The sequence below is a fragment of the Elephas maximus genome, chromosome 12 (genome assembly GCF_024166365.1).
Source record: "Elephas maximus indicus isolate mEleMax1 chromosome 12, mEleMax1 primary haplotype, whole genome shotgun sequence".
NCBI lineage: Eukaryota > Metazoa > Chordata > Mammalia > Proboscidea > Elephantidae > Elephas > Elephas maximus.
In genome coordinates, this window is record NC_064830.1 from 51,157,118 (window position 1) to 51,169,791 (window position 12,674).

The window sequence follows — 12,674 nt, forward strand, 5'->3', positions numbered from 1 at the left end:
AAACAGGCTGGTACTGGTACAACAACAGATACATAGGCCAAAGGAGCAGAATTGAGAATCCAGACTTAAATTCATTCACCTATGAACAGCCGACATTTGACGAAGGCCCAAAGTCCGTTAAACGGGGAAAAGATACTCTCTTTAACAAATGGTGCTGGCATAACTAGATACCCATCTGCAAAAAACTGAAACAAGGCCCATACTTCACTCCATGCACAAACACTAACTGAAAATGGATCAAAGACAAATATAAAACCTAAAATGATAAAGATCATGGAAGAAAAAATAGGGACAACGCTAGGAGCCCTAATACATGCCATAAACAGTATACAAAACATTACTAGCAATGCACAAACACCAGAAGAGAAACTAGATAGCTGAGAGCTCCTAAAAATCAAACACTGTGCTCATCAAAAGACTTCACCAAAAGAGTAAAAAGGTAACCTACAGACCTGGAAAAAAAATTTGGCTACAACATATCTGATTAGAGTCTAACCTCTATAATCTACAAGATGCTGCAAAATCTCAACAACCAAAAGACAAATAACCCAATTAAAAAATGGGCAAAGTATACGAACAGACACTTCACCAAAGAAAACATTCAGGCGGCTCTCAGATACATGACTGAGAGCCATTAAACCAAAAAACCAAACCCATTGCCGTCGAGTCAATTCCAACTCATAGCGACCCTATAGGACTGAGTAAAACTGCCCCATAGAGTTTCCAAGGAGTATCTGGTGGATTGGAACTGCCAACCTTTTGGTTAGCAGCCGTAGCTCTTAATCACTACACCACTAAGGGTTTTCCACTAGCCATTTGAGAAATGCAAATCAAAACTACAATGAGATACCATCTTACCCCAAGAAAAAAAGGCTAGCATTAATCCAAAAAACACAAAATAATAAATGTTGGAGGGGTTGTGAAGAGACTGGAACACTTATACACTGCTGGTGGGAATGTAAAATTTTACAATCACTTTGGAAATTGATTTGACGCTTCCTTAAAAAGATAGGAAATCCAGCAATCCCTGTCCTTGAAATATATCCTAGAGAAATAACAGCCATCACACAAGTAGATATATGCACACCTATGTTCATTGCAACACTGTTCATAATAGCATAAAGATAGAAACAACCTTCGTCATTCCCATGACCTGTTGTAGATCGAACCATTGTGATCCACAGGGTTTTCATTGGCTGATTTTGGGAAGTAGATTGCCAGGCCTTTCTTTCCAGTCTATCTTAGTCTGGAAGCTCCGCTGAAACCTATTCACCCTCATAGTAACCCACAAGCCTCCACTGACAGACGGGTGGTGGCTGCGCATGAGGTGGGAATTCTACCACTGAACCATCAATGTCCCATGACTTTCATATAGGATCACTTTTTTCTGTGTGTGCCTCCGTCTGTGTCTGTCTCGGTTTCTCTCTCTCTCTCTCACACACACACAAACCTTTTCCTTTTCTTTACAAAATCGAGTTTATACTATACACTTTTTTGTATCCTGCTTTTTTTCACTTAAAATTAGATCTTGAACATTTTTCCCTGTCATTATATAGTCTTAAAAAACATGACTGCATGGTGTTCCAAACAGTTGAACAGCAGATTATGATTACTTTTCAATGGTGTACTATGTCTAAGCCCAAAGTCCCTGGGTGGTGCAAACAGTTAATACTCTCAGCTGCTAACTGAAAGATTGGTTTTTGAGTCCACTCAGAGACACCTCATAAGAAAAGCCTGACAATCTACTTTTGAAAAATCAGCCGCTGAAAACCCTATGGGGCACAGTTCTACTCTGACACACATGAGGTCACCATGAGTCAATCAACTCGACAGCAACTGGTTTTATGACCACCACCCATCTGTCAGTTTATCATACTGTGGTAGCTTGTGTGTTGCTATGACAGTGGAAGCTATGCCACCAGTACGTCGAATACCAGCAGGATCACTAATGGTGGATAGATTTATTCAAAGCTTCCAGAACAAGATAGAATAAAAGGGCCTGGCAATCTACTTCCAAAAATTAACCAGGGAAAATTCTACATGTCACAACAGAATATTGCCCCATGTTGTTGTTGTTAGGTGCTGTTGAGTCAGTTCCGATTCATAGCGACCTTATGTACAACAGAATGAAACACTGTCCAGTCCTACACCGTCCTCGTGATCATTGTTATGCTTCATCCAGTAGTTGCAGCCAGTATGTCAGTCCATCTCATTGAAGATCTTCCTCTTTATTGCTGACCTTGTACATTACCAAGCATGATATCTTTTTCCAGGGACTGGTCCCTCCTGATAACGTGTTCGAAGTATGTGAGACAAAGTCTCGCCATTCTTGCTTCTAAGGAGCATTCTGGCTGTACTTCTTCCAAGACAAATTTGTTCATTCTTTTGGCAGTCCGTGCTATATTCAATATTATTTGTCAACATCGTAACTCAAAGGTGTCAATTCTTCAACAGTCTTCCTTATTCCAGCTTTCAAATGCATATGAGGAGATTAAAAATGTCATGGCTTGTCTTATGGATTGAATTGTGTCCCCCCAAAATATGTGTCAACTTGGTTAGGCCATGACTCCCAGAATTGTGGTGTTGTCCTCCATTTTGTGATTTATGTAATTTTTCTATGTGTTGTAAATTCTTATCTCTGCCCATGGATAATGAGACAAGATTAGATTATGTTAAGGAGGACTAGGGTGGGATGTAACACCCTTGCTCATGTCCCATCCCTGATCCAATGTAAGGGGAGTTTCCCTGGGGTGTGGCCTGCACCACTTTTTATCTTACAAGAGACGAAAGGGAAGCAAGCAGAGAATTGGGGACTTCATACCACCAAAAAAGCTGCGCCAGGAACAGAATGCATCCTTTGGACCTGAAGTTTCTGTGCAGAGAAGCTCCCAGACCAAGGGAAGATTGGTAACAAGGACCTTCCTTCAGAACCCACAGAGAAAGTCTTCCCTTAGAGCTAGTGCTCTAAATTTGGACTTCTAGTCTCCCAGACCGGACTTCTAGTCTCCCAGACCGGACTTCTAGTCTCCCAAATTTCTCTTTGTTAAAGCCATCCATTTGTGGTACTTCTGTCATAGCAGCATTAGATGACTAATACAGCTTGGGTGAGGTGCACCTTAGTTCTCAAAGTGACATCTTTGCTTTTTAACAATTTAAAGAGGTCTTTTGTAGCAAATTTATCCAATGTAATGTGTCTTTTGATTTCTGGACTGCTTTTTCATGGGTTTTGATTGTGGATCCAAGTAAAATGAAATCCTAGACAACTTCTACCTTTTCTCTGTTTATCATGGTATTGCTTATTGGTTGAGTTGTGAGGATTTTTGTTTTATTTATGTTGAGGTATAATCCATATTGGAGGCTGTGGTCTTTGATCTTCATCAGTAAGTGCTTCCAGTCCCCTTCACTTTCAGCAAGCAAGGATGTGTCATTCACATATCTCAGGTTGTTAATGAGTCTTCCTCCAATCTTGATGCCCCATTCTTCATATAGTCCAGCTTCTCAGAAAATTTGCTCAGCATAGAGATTGAATAGGTATGGAGAAAGGATACAACCCTGACGCACATCCTTCTTGACTTTAAACCACGCAGTACCCCCTTGTCCTGTTCAAACGACTGCCTCTTGGTCTATGTACAAGTTCCAAATGAGCACAAGTAAGTGTTTTGGAATTCCCATTCTTCACAATGTTATCCATAGTTTGTTATGATCCACACAGTCGAATGCCTTTGCATAGTCAATAAAACACAGGTAAACATCTTGCTGGTATTCTTTGCTTTCAACCAGGATTCATCCGACATCAGCAATCACATCTCTTGTTCCATGTCCTCTTTGAAATCTGGCTTGAATTTCTGGCACCAGGCAGCTGAAGGATCCAGAGTGAGCAAAACCCCATGAATCTTGTCAAAATATTCACTTATATATTCAACACAGGCCACACACCCAAGGAAACTCCTTTCCAATTGAATGGCTACTCACAACAGATCCCATCAGGGAAGTCATCACATTTTATCAAATCTCATCAAGGAAATGATCACATCATCATATGACTGTAAAATCACCGAGAATCATGGCCAAGTTGACACACCTTAATCATCACAGTCCCCCTCTTGTCAACCTGGCACTTGTACACGTCTCCTTAAACCAAACATAATGTCTGAATAAAGACAATTATAAAGTCATACTTGTGCCTAACATGATAAAATGAACACACATACAACAGAATATGCAAAAGCCCTGTTTATATCTTGTATTTAAAAGTGAATAAAACAAAAATACTTGATGCACACACACAACGAAGAAATACTCATAACAATTGCAGTCCTCATTGCTTCAACTGGTCACATGGTCATAACTGATATTTAGAACTACCTTCTTCTATCATCCATTCCGTATTCCCTTTGCCCTCAGCAAGCACCTCAGTTGGTCGTGATTCTTTGCCTGGTGGAGTGGCCCAAACCTTCATTCCTGATGAGTCTGGGCCATTAGTAGTCATGTTGGAATTCAGTTGCTGTAGTTTTCCATTGACTTTAATCACAAGGCATGGTACTACTAAGGACACCCTAAGCAATCTCCTGTGTTCCAGACATACTCTTCTTTACCTCCACTACATATTATCAATTTGATTTCCTGTTGGTAATCAGGATCAATCATACCAGTCAATATGGTAACTCCCTTCTTTACTTGCTAATCCAGAGGCATAAGAAGCCCAAAGTCGCCAGGTGGCATTCTTAGCTTCCAGTTCAAAGGAATCAGTGATGTGTCTCCAGGTGGGAGCATTCCTCCTTTTGGAACTAAGACCTCTAGGCTGGCAGAGCATAAGGTTGTGCGGACAGGAAGCAAAAATCTTGTGAGTGGGTCACTAGGGGTAATAGTGAGTGGTGCCACTCACATTTATACCCCTTGATTCCTGGACCCAGGAATCCTGACTATGGGAGAAAGAGCACCATATATTGCATACTGGTTTAGAGTATATACAGCCTCCTGGAGAACATTCCCCCAACCCTGCCAGGTGTTGCCACCTAGCTGTCTCCATAATTGTGTCTTTAGAAGGCCGTTCTATCATTCTATCAAGGCAATTGCTTCAGGGTGATAGGGAACATGGTAAGACCAGTGAATTCCATGAGCATGGGCTCATTGCCATACTTCATTTGCTGTGCAGTGAGTCCCTTGATAAGAGGCAATGCTGTGTGTGATACCGTGACAGTGGATAAGGCCTTCTGTAAATCCACAGTTGGTAGATTTGGAAGAAGCATTGAGTGCAGGAAAGGCAATCCATATCCAGAGCATCTATTCCAATGAGAACAAAATGTCGCCCTTTCCATGATGGAAGTGGTCCAATGTAATCAACTTGCCACCAGGTTGCTGGCTGATCACCTCGAGGGATGATGCCATTTTGGAGGCTCAGCATTAGTCTCTGCTGTTGGCAGAATGGGCACTCAGCAGTGTATGTAGCCAAGTTAGCTCAGTAAGTGGCAGTCCATGTTGCTGGTCTATGCATAACCACCATGGCGATTTTGTTCATGAGTCCATTGAGCAATGACGGGAGTAGCTGGGGAAACAGGGTAACTGGTTTCCACAGAACAGGTCGTCCTATCCACTTGATTGTTAAAATCCTCCTCTGCTGAGGTCAACCTTTAGTGAGCATTCACTTGAGAAACAAATATCTTCACTTCTTTGGCCATTCAGAGAGGTCTACCCACATATCTCTTCCCCATACCACCTTATCTGCAATTTTCCGATCATGTTTCTTCAAAGTCTCTGACCTTCCAGACAAACCATTGGTCACAGCCCATGAATCAGTATACAATCGCTCATCTGACCATTTCTCCTTCCAAGCAAGGTGAACAACCAGGTGCACTGCTCAAAGTTCTGCCAATTGGTAGTATTTCCCTTCACCACGGTCCTTTAGGGAGGTCCCAGAAAGGGCCTGTAGTGCTGCCAATCTCCACTTTTGAGTGATGCCTGCATATCGTGCAGAACCATCTTTAAACCATGCACGGGTTTTCTCGTCCTCAGTCAACTGATCATGAGGAACTCCCCATGAGGGCATACGTACAGATTGGGAAATAGAAGGTAATGTAACAGGAGTGGAGACCATGAGTATTTGGGCCACTTCCTCATGTAACTTACTTGTGCCTTCAGGTCCTGCCTGGGCCCAATCTCATATATTCTACTTCCATTTAATGGTGGAATGCTGCTGTGTACATCCAACTTTATGGTTCTGTGGGTTAGACAACACCCAGTTCATGATGGGCAGTTCAGGCCACATGGTGACTTGGTGGCCCATGGTTAAGCCTTCAGTCTCTATGAAAGCCCAGTAACAAGCCAAAAGCTGTTTCACAAAAGGACAATAGTTATCTGCAGAGGATGGGAGGGTTTTGTTCCAAAATCCTAAGGATCTGCACTGTGATTCACCAATGGGGGACTACAAGCAGCATGTCTATCTACCACTAACACTTCAAACACCATTGGATCAGCCAGATTATATGGCCCAAGTGCCAGAGTCTCTTTCAGGCAGCCTGAACCTGTTGCAGAGCCTTCTCTTGTTCTGGCCCCCACTCAAAACTAGCAGCTTTTCAAGTCACTTCATAAATAAGCTGCAGTAGCACACCCAAATAAGGAATACGATGCCTCCAAAATCCAGAGAGGCCCATTAGACATTGTGCTTCCTTTTCAGTTGTGGGAGGGGCCAGATGCAAAAACCTATACTTCACTTTAGAAGGAATATCTCGACATGCCCCACACCACAGAGCCCCTACAAATTTCACTGAGATGGAAGGCACCTGAATTTTCGTGGGTTTAATTTCCCACCCTCTAGCACACAAATGTTTTTCCAAAAGTCCAGAGTCATCAATACTTCTTCCTTACTAGGTCCAGTCAGCATAATGTCATTGATGTAATGGGCCAGTGTGATGTCCTGTGGAAGGTTAAGGTGAATGAGGTCCCTGAGGACTAAATTATGACATAGGACTGGAGAGTTGATGCAGCTCTAAGGTAGGCAACTGAAGGTGTGTTGCTGGCCTTGCCAGCTGAAGGCAAACTGCTTCTGGTGGTCCTTCAAAACAGGTATTGGAAAAAAAGGTATTAGCCAGATCGATAGCTGCATATCAGGTACAGGAGATGTATTAATTTGCTCAAGCAATGAAACCACATCTGGTATGGCAGCTGCAATTGGAGTTACCACCTAGTTGAGTTTTTAATAATCTGATGTCATTCTCCAAGATCCATCTGTTTTTTGCACAGACCAAATAGGTGAGTTGAATGGGGGATGTGATGGGAATCACCACCCCTGCATCCTTCAAGTTCTTGATGGTGGCAGTAATCTCCAAAATTCCTCCAAAAATGTGGTATTGCTTTTGGTTTATTGTTTTCCTAGGTATGGGCAGTTCTTATGGCTTCTACTTGGCTTTTACTACCATAATACCTTACTTCATTTGTCAGGCATATCAATGCAGGGGTTCTTCTAGTTGGATAATTGGTCTATCCCAATTATGTATTCTGGAACTAGGGAAATCACTATAGGATGGGTTTGGGGACCCACTGGACCTACCGTGAGATGGACATGAGCAAAGACTCCATTAGTAACCTGATCTCCATATGCCCCCACTCTGACTGGTGGGCCACATTGATGTTTTGGATGTCCTGGAATTAGTGTCAGTTCAGAGCCAGTATCCAGTAACCCCCTGATTATTTCCATTTCCCCCAATGAACAGTCACTCTCATAAAAGGCTGTAGATTCCTTTCGGGAAGGCTGGGAGAAAGATTAGTAGTATAAGTTTTGGCAGTGTATTGGGGTCATTCCTCAAGGGGACTCAACCTCCCCTTCATTTAAGGGGTTGTGGGTTTCTTAACTTACTCAAGCCTGGGAATTTATTGAGGGACCATGACTGTCTATTCTGGCAATTGGAATTAGACTTGCCATTCACTTGTCCTAGAATCCATCCACTTATACAGATCAAGTAAATATTTATTAGATTTCTTATTTTTTTCACTCCCAGGGACACCGTGACTAAATAGCCAACACCAAAAGTCCATACGAGTCAGACTATTCTGAGTACTGCTTTGGCCTCACGGTCCATTATGGTAAGCACACCCACCTTGTCTTTGTCGATTCAGTGTCACCACTTGGCCCCTACCATCACAGTGTCCAATCAACCCCATTGTACTTAGGTGTTTCAATTCAGTTAGGGCAGTTCCCACTGTCAAATCTGACTTACAAAAAATAGCTATCACAGCAGTTTTTGAGAATGCTGGGGCTCCCTTCACAAATTTGTTCCTCACCATTGCGGTAAAAGGTGTGTCCTCTGGGCCCTCCACACGTGGGTCTGTGGGTCTAACCTGATAAATTCACTTTAGCATGGCAATTTCCCGAATCCTTTGGATGTCTTCTTCTACAGTATATCGAGGCAGGTCTGGTACTGCTACTTGATTTAGTGTAGGCCACCATGTAATCCATGCTTCAGTGACCCAACCAAATAAAATATTAGATCCTTTCCTAACCTCTTGAGCTAAAACACTGAGTGAAGAATCTGTGCTTCATGGGCCCATATCAAGAAACTCAGACGGATATAATTTTATGTTCCTTGCACCATTATCCAAAACCTGTATCCCAAATAACCCTTCCCACACATATTCCCCAGGTTTCTTTTTTTTTTTTTAATTGTGCTTTAAGTGAAAGTTTACAAATCAAGTCAGTCTCTCATACAAAAACTCATATACACCTTGCTATGTATTCCTAGTTGTTCTCCTCCTAATGAGACAGCACACCCCTCCTCTCCACCCTGTATTCCCTGTGTCCATTCAGCCAGCTTCTGTCCCCTTCTGTCTTCTCATCTCCCCTCCAAACAGGAGCTGCCCACATAGTCTCATGTGTCTACTTGAGCCAGGAAGCTCACTCCTCACCAGCATCATTTTCTGTCTTAAGGTCCAGTCCAAACCCTGTCTGAAGAATTGGCTTTGGGAATGGTTCCAGTCTTTGGCTAACAGGAGGTCTGGGGACTATGACCTCCAGGGTCATTCCAGTCTCAGTCAGGCCATTAACTCTGGTCTTTTTTATGAGAATTTGAAGTCTCCTCTCCTGCTCCATCAGCAATTCTCTGTTGTATTCCCTGTTAGGGCCGTCATTGGTGGTAGCTGGGCACATCTAGTTCTTCTGGTCTCAGGCTTATGTAATCTCTGATTTATGTGGCCCTTTCTGTCTCTTGGGCTCATAATTACCTTGTGTCTTTGGTGTTCTTCATTCTCCTTTGCTCCAAGTGGGTTGAGACCAATTGATGCATCTTAGATGGCCTCTTACTAGCCTTTAAGACCCCAGACAACACTCACCAAAGTGGTATCTAGGTCATTTTGCTATGCCAATTGACCTAGATGTCCCCTGAAACCATGGTCGCCAGAGCCCTGCCACTGCTACTCTGGCCTTCAAAGTGTTCAGTTTTATTCAGGAAACTTCTTTGCTTTTGGCTTAGTCCAGTTGTGCTGACCTCTCCTGTATCGTGTGTTGTCTTTCCCTTCACCTAAAATTCCCCAGGCTTCTGTTTGTACATATTAGAAAAGTCAAGCAGTTCTTATGGAGTGTAGCATACCTCCTCCTGTGTCACACTTTGTACTTCAGCTTTTGGGGCTCGCTAGGGCTTAAGTCTAGTTACAGATCTAGAAGCCAACATTGGTGGTGAGGAAGTGTTTTAAGAATATGCAGTATTGTCTTTTTAAAGCATCTGCCTCAAAAGATGTCACAGGCAGTGCCTCAGACAAAGTCTCTTTAGACACAGATGGAGTGGAGGAGCTAATGGTTTTACTGGGGAAGGTGGCTTAGCAGGCAAAGTTGGAGAAATCTCTTCAGATAGGAGTGAGAGGGCTGATCTGTTGGCAGGAGTGATTCAATGGCGTTTAGGGTCTCTGTCCCCAGCTTCCTGATTATCTGCCCATGTGTCCCCATCCCAAGTTTCAGGATCCTATTTCTTCTCCATCAGTGCCCTCAATATAACTTCAGGCATCTCTCGAGGCTGGCAATTGAGCTGGCATTGTAATTCAGCCACTCTTACAATAAGACTCTGGGTTTGGTTTTGGGCAATATCAGCTCTGTTACTACAAGACATAAGGCTTTATTTCAAGCACATATGGAAACTTTGAGGCTGTTTATGTGGCACTTGAGCTGTGACTCTGAAGCCTTGAGTTCATCTTTCTTTCACCACTTTGTTTAGTGAAAGCAGGACCAACCAATCAGCTTCTTTATACTTATCATTATGAAAAAATTGTAGAAAGGTATCAAACATACAATAACCTAGAGACTTGCCTTTCACCAATACTTGATCTATTGGTGGTGATACTTTGCATATTTCTATTGCCACAGATTAGCAGTGCCTTTTTTACTACTGGCAACATCTTTAAGACTAAACAGACTTGAGAACTGATTTAGAAAACTCATTCTAACAATTTTTCTTCTCTAGAATCACTTTCAGTACCAAATGTCTTAGACTGGGTTCTCTAGAGAAGCAAAACCATCAAAGCATATAAATATAGAGAGAGAAAGAGATTTACATTAAGGAAATGGTTCGCAGGATTGTAGAGGCTGAACATACCAAGACTATGGATCAGGATAGAGGCTTCTCATGATTCATGTAGCTGCAAGGCTTAGGGAACACAAGACTGGCAGTTCAGACAGCAGGGCTCTTGTTCACAGATTGTGAAGATCGATGAATCTCAACATCATCAGGCTAGACAACATATAAGCTGCAAGTGCCTAGAACAGGGGTTCAGATGAAAAGGAACCAGCTGCGGAATACAGAGTGAGCAAAAGCTTACGAGCCTTGCCAGAAAGTCCACTTATATATTCAATGCAGGCCACATCCCCAAGGAAACTCCCTTTTAACTTTTAACTCAAAGCAGTTTCCATCATTGGAGGTGATCACTTTATAACAAATCTCAACGTAGAAGTGATTACATCATCATATTACTGCCAAACTACGTCATAACCGCCAAACCACTGAGAATCATAGCCCAGCCAAGTTGACACATAACCTTAGCAGTTACAGTCACTTACCCTCTGACTTAGACTATTGTATACTCAGTCATTTTCCCAAGTTGTCTATGAGTCACTTAAAGGGCAGGGATATTGTGTCCTCCATATTCCCAACTCCTAACAGATAGTAGGAAGTCCATAGTAGGTGCTCAATAAACTGTATGGAATTTTAATCCAGTTGGCAATCAAATAGATTACCTGAGTGTTGAAGATTTAGAACATTCATTTCTCTTCGGCTATAATAATTATTTTACCTAGGTAAATGCATTATAAGTTAGAAGTTGTCCTCAGAATAGAGTCCGGAACTGAGGAAAATCCCAAGAGGGCATTGATAGAGAGAAGATGCATGAGGCATTTGCCTTCCAGAAGATGAGCCTTATGGACCCTCATGGCCACTAGGCAATGTAGATCCTGTCATTTTCTTAGAGCAATAGGTGACAAATCTAGCGTTTTCAAGAGAAGCATTATAAAGGCTCACAATTTCAAATAAAACCGTCCTGGTCCCATCATGGAGCCCTGGTGGTGTAGTGGTTAAGAGCTCATCTGCTAATCAAAAGATTGGCAGCTTGAATCCACCAGCTGGTCCTTGGAAACCCTAGGGGGCAGCTCTACTCTGTCCTATAGAGTTGCTATGAGTCGAAATCAACTCCACGGCAACAGGTTTGTTTTATTATTATTGTTTATTCAAATCAGAATTAGTATTTGCCTGGTGAAAGGGTAGGAGATCCAGGTTAGGAGGGAGGCCAGGGCTTCTAAGGTGGAAGCCAAGGACACTTATGCAAGAAATTAAGGCGGTAACCCAGTCTAGGAAGTAGGACTGGCAACTGACCAAGACAAAGTCCAGGGAGGAAAAAGGAGCTCATTTTCATTTGTTTCTTAAAGTTCTGTTTCAAGAACAAGGAAGTCTATGTGCTGTAAGCATTGTCTGAATAAACTGAATGAGATGGGCGAAATGTGTTTGTTTCTGGTGTTGCCACATGCTTCTACACTAAGAAAGTCGGAAGTCATTTGGCCAATGAAAAATGTGCTCTGCTTCTGATGTGAAACCTTAGTAATGAGTGGACTAAAAGAGAAAGAGCCTTGTTCCCACCTTCAGATGTGGTGGAAGAGGTAGACTAGAGAAATCCAAGTCCTGCTTGTGCAGAAGGAGCAGAAAGCCTACACTTTGAGAGTTGTGTATCTGTGTCAGGCAGGGTTGATTGGGTGCCGGCTCTGCCATCTCAGTGTTTCAGCATTCCTCAAGGTGACCACCTTAGGTGGGCACCCTATCCATGGAACCACAATTCAAGGATGTTCACTGTCATTGAAGCCTTTGCCTGTCACATTCATCCTGAGGAGGACCCATGGGCTAAAAGCACACCCAGTCTTGGGATTAGGGGCTTTGAGTAAGCTATACTCTCTGCTGTAGTTGTCTAGCTAATTCAGGGTCTTGTGAAACATCCTTCCTGCTTCCTAAAAAGTGACAAATGGGATGGGGTAGAAGCAGGCTACTACAAATAAGCAGTCTTGAAATTCAGTGCAAAAAGGTTTGAAGGCAGAGGAAAGGCATTTGGTAAACAGATGAGGAAATGTTTCTCTTGCCCAGAAATGTCAAAGCGATCAAATTTGAGGGGAACAGACTATGGGAAAGAAGAGACATGGTGCTCAGGACAAGGATTGC